Genomic DNA, 4,972 nt, shown 5'->3' with positions numbered 1-4,972 from the left:
GGAGCGAGTCTTCACCGTGAGTATGGAAGTACTTGAGACACTGTAACACAGGGAGCGAGTCTTCACCGTGAGTATGGAGGAACTTGAGGCACTGTAACACAGGGAGCGAGTCTTCACCGTGAGTATGGAGGTACTTGAGGCATTATAACACACGGAGCGAGTCTCCATGTAGGCAGTTGTCAAGCGGTCGCTTCCCTCCAGTTAACTTTCAGGTTATAACTTCTCGACGCAGTTTGAGGGAGAGGGGGAAATGCCACTAACTTTAAAAATCTCAGCTTCTCATCCCTGATGACAACAGTTGATGTTATGCTTTCTCCTCTTATTATTGGCGTTAGTGTCACCATTTCTCGTTACTCACGAAGTGTGTGGCTAGTGTGTGTACGTCGTTATGTCTTGGTTTATTCATCGTTGCCAAATGACCTTCCCAACCATGTTAAAGACTATCTCTCCCAACCAGTTTAAGATAAAAACGAAGCACTACCTAATAAATTCCCTGTAACCTACCTTACCCCTATACTGTCAACCCATGTCTGTTTTTTTTAAACAACGCTGTTTGTCGACCTAATTGTATTTGTGCTGCTTTTTCAGCCATGTTCCCCCCTTTTTTATCTCTATTTTTATTTGTTCTCAACACATTTTATTCTTTATACTCAATTATTATTAAGCTTTAGTCATTTAAGTTTTTCCTGCCCGAAACGCTTTGCGTAATAGTGGCTTCAGGCATTGTATGTACTAGCTCTATCTATAAATCCATCAATCTTTGTAAAATCTCTTGTATGTATGTACCTTACCTAAATAAACATTTATTTTTTATTTTATTTTTATAAATTCATCGATATTTTGCATAATGTCTCACTATGGCCCGAGTCATCAAAGAAAATTTTTATTTTGCTTACAAATCTTCCTTTTTGTCATTGAACTTGTCACACTGCCACTCTCCACCCGCAGACTGATCCACCCGCAGACTGACCCACCCGCAGACTGACCCACCCGCAGACTGACCCACCCGCAGACTGACCCACCCGCAGACTGACCCACCCGCAGACTGTTACGGTTTACAGAGCAATTATTGAGCCAGAGCAGCTGTCTGCATGCGAGTAGTTTCAGCGTGTTCTTAAAAAACGAATATGTTATGTATCAGCCTGCTTGATTTACTGTTGATCTTCCCTCATGCTATATACTAACGATCCCCTCACATTACATACTGTGTTATTACGTACTAACGCTTTCTGTTACTACGTACTAACGCTTTCTATCACTACGTACTAACGCTCCTTCTTGCTACACACACATTAACGTTCCATTTTACTATGCAATAACACTCCCAGCATCACTTGTCAGGTTGGCCGAGCGGTCTAAGGCGCCAGATTTAAGCTCTGGTACTCGCAAGAGTGCGTGGGTTCGAACCCCACACCTGACACATTGTTCGGTGTATTTTGTAACGTTAGGATCTGTGAGATGGTACAAGAAATCGACAAATTATATAAAAAACTTATTCTGTTGGAAGAACCCGGTAAAATAGAACAGATGTGTAAAAAGCATTTTATCACGCACCCAAGTGCATGATAAATAAGATAAGATAATCTGAGATATCTGTTCAGGTAATGGTATATTCAGATATTTATTTCAGGCATTGTAAATGAGTTACAAACATAATGTGGGATTAATAGATAGAGCTAATACATATAATGCCTGAAGCTACTAATATGCACAGCGTTTCTGGCAAATCTTCATATAATCAAATATATATTTTATTTTATTTATTTATATACAAGAATGTACATTGGGTTTATTAGAGTACAGAGGTTTATATTAAGTATATAGTTAATGGTTAAAGAATGGTCATGTCAACATTGAAAAGGAAGGTCTGACAGACCATTGGAAGATTATCTAATACAAATCAGAATAATTAATTAGACTTAACAGCCGAAGAAAAATTTGAAACATATACGATTTAACTTTTTTGAAAGTAATATCTGAGTCATAAATACTCATACACAGCCTACGTGAAGTATGGAGGGAGCTTACTTATTATATAAGTATGCTCACGTGAGAAGCAGAGTGGGCCACCCAGAGACTCAAGACCCAAGCAGGGAGTATGGAAGATATTCGTGTGACAGTAAGGGACCCGCGGAATGCTTAACAATGTCAATCATGTAAGTGGAAAATCTTGAAGACGTATTTGAAGTGACATTCCTCGCGTTCACTGGGACATGCTGCTGCCTGCCCGGATGTTCATACCTAAACGTGAAGAAATAATTCACAAACGAATGATCTTTTTACTTACAGAATTTATCCATACAGCTAATATCAACAGTTTTTTTCCAGGCATTAGCTTATACCTTTGTCATGAATATTAACACGAGTAATTATAAATTAAGACTGATTATACGTAACAGTGTCCCCAAGATGAAGCAAAGAGCACATCAGTAAGGGTAGCAGAGGCACTCTAAGTTGGTTACTTAGTATTACTTAAGATTTACTATCATAGAGTGTTGACTTCTTGATAAATAATGTAATCCCTGCAAAGGTCAGAACTCTGCTACAAGAATTGTGGGCGTAAGGAGAGTTTGATCCAGCGAAGTCTCGACTCTGCTGATGATTAAATTTTTTTAATATCATTTTATATATTAAGTACAATATTTATAAAGAAAAGTTTTTAGTTTTAAGTAGTTTGACATATGTATCAAGTTTTATTTTATACTTTATATGTGATAATTATATATACAATATTCCAGTACATTTATGAACTGTTGCATACTTTATTTATTTATTTATTTATTTATTTATTTATATATATTTATATAATGTACAAAAGATACATTGGGTTCAGGAGAGTACATAGCATTGATGATTTTACATTCTTGTAAAGCCACTAGCACACATAGCATTTCGGGCAGGTCCTTAATCTAACAGATAAATTTAAGTAAATAATTTGTGGCACAATTGAAAAATGATAATAGGTTCATTGTAAGAAAAATTGAAGAAAATGAGTAGGTACATTACAGTGAAATTTGAAGATTACCAACAAGTTCATTGTAGCATAATTTGAGGATTATTTCTAGGTACATTGTAGTAAAATTTACATGTAACATAACTATGATATATGATGATGGCAGTGAATACAACGGTGAAGTTATATGGCCTATAGGCACATATAGGATTGGGTAGCATAAGATACAGTGCGAGTTTGAAGCACAAGGTAGAAAACTATGAAGATGAAATCAGGTACTTTTTGTTTTTACTATTGAATAAGGCGTAGGTTGGGCAGCTTTTAAATTCGTTAGGGAGTGAGTTCCATAGTTCCATTATTTGCAAAGAGTGTTTACACAGATTTAATTTGACTCTGGGGATATCAAAGAGATATTCATGTCTGGTGTGGTGATTATGGGTCCTATTACACCTGTCAAGGAAGAGTTTCAGATCAGGATTTGTATCAAGGAACTTGTTTTGTATATGGAAATAGTACAAGAGAATGTGTGGAGTGAGCTTATGTTTATATTACGTACTAGAACACCATACGACCGAAAAGCTATGTGTACTAGTGGCTTTAGGTATTGTATGTACTAGCTCTGTGTATAAATCCAACATTATGTTTGTAAATCAACTATGTATGTACTTTCCTGAATAAAATTTTAATTACTTACTTTACTTTACTTTACCATATTCTCCTACATACAAACATTCATACTATATACTACTCACTTTTGTTACATACTAACGCTCCCTTTTGCTACACAATAAAATAAATAAATCAATAGTTTATTAAGGTAAAAGTACATACATACATATTAAGTTACAAGCAGAATGTTTGATTTTTATATAGAGCTGGTATATACTATGCCTAAAGCCACTAATACGCACAGCGTTTTTTGTTAAAGTCCACTACGGGCTCACCATAGTCCGTGCTACTTGGAACTTTTTGTTCAGAGTAGCTGAATCTAAAACAGCAACAACACAACGTTTCGGGCAAGATGAGGAAAAAAAACCCACTTATAAATTAAGACTTAAGACTGACCCTAACGCCCTCTCTAGTTCCATAATAGCGTCCCCTTCTCGGTACACAGTAATGATCCTTCTAATTACACACTAACATTTAATATTATAAAATATTAACGTTCTCTCACGCTACACAATAACATATAATATGATAACACCCATGCTAATACCCGTCAGGTTGGCCGAGCGGTCTAAGGCGCCAGATTTAAGCTCTGGTACTCGCAAGAGTGCGTGGGTTCGAACCCCACACCTGACACAAGTGGAAGATTTTTGCAACGTCAGGATTTGCGGATTGGTACGACAATTGATGAACAACTCATTCTGTTGAAAGAACACAATACCAAACCAGAGGAGTACAGCAACAAGGCCATACACTGCTACCACTACCACCACAATCACTACCACCATAGACCACACTGCTCCCACCACCACCACAAGCATTACCACCATAGACCACACTGCTGCCACCACCACCACAAGCACTACCACCATAGACCACACTGCTGCCACCACCACCACAAGCACTACCACCATACACGCCCACCACCACCACAATCACTACCACCATAGACCACACTGCTACCACCACCACCACAAGCACTACCACCATACACGCCCACTACTCCCACCACCATACACGCCCACTACTCCCACCACCATACACGCCCACTACTCCCACAAGCACTACCGCCCCAAGCTGTGGTTCACTACACACACACACTCGGGCTCCTGAAAGCTCCTCAACTTTTTTACACAGAAAATCAGATTATCTGTTTTGTCGGAAGTTGGTGGAAATGCGGAAAGTGGCGTAGGATGATTGAAGAGCAGGATGTGTGGGGGAGAAGACGGGGGAAGGTGCGAGAGAATATGCGGAAGAGGCGCAGGATGTAATGTGGAAAAGCAGGAGGAAATATAAAGAGGAAGAGAAGGAGGAGGAGGAGGCCGAGGAGGTCATGGTTGTGTCGTGTATGGT

At 38.6% G+C, this 4,972-nt stretch overlaps 2 non-coding genes across 2 annotated transcripts; both read left to right on the top strand.

The window, feature by feature from the left end:
* The first annotated feature begins 1,336 nt into the window (after nucleotides 1-1,336).
* Nucleotides 1,337-1,420, top strand: TRNAL-UAA (transfer RNA leucine (anticodon UAA)). The gene has a single exon. It is a non-coding gene; the product is annotated as a tRNA-Leu (tRNA).
* A 2,751-nt stretch (nucleotides 1,421-4,171) lies between these two features.
* TRNAL-UAA (transfer RNA leucine (anticodon UAA)) lies at nucleotides 4,172-4,255 on the top strand. The gene has a single exon. It is a non-coding gene; the product is annotated as a tRNA-Leu (tRNA).
* Nucleotides 4,256-4,972: the final 717 nt, after the last annotated feature.

The sequence above is a fragment of the Procambarus clarkii genome, chromosome 57 (genome assembly GCF_040958095.1).
Source record: "Procambarus clarkii isolate CNS0578487 chromosome 57, FALCON_Pclarkii_2.0, whole genome shotgun sequence".
In the NCBI taxonomy this organism is placed as follows: domain Eukaryota; kingdom Metazoa; phylum Arthropoda; class Malacostraca; order Decapoda; family Cambaridae; genus Procambarus; species Procambarus clarkii.
This window is presented reverse-complemented; position numbering and strand designations above follow the sequence as displayed.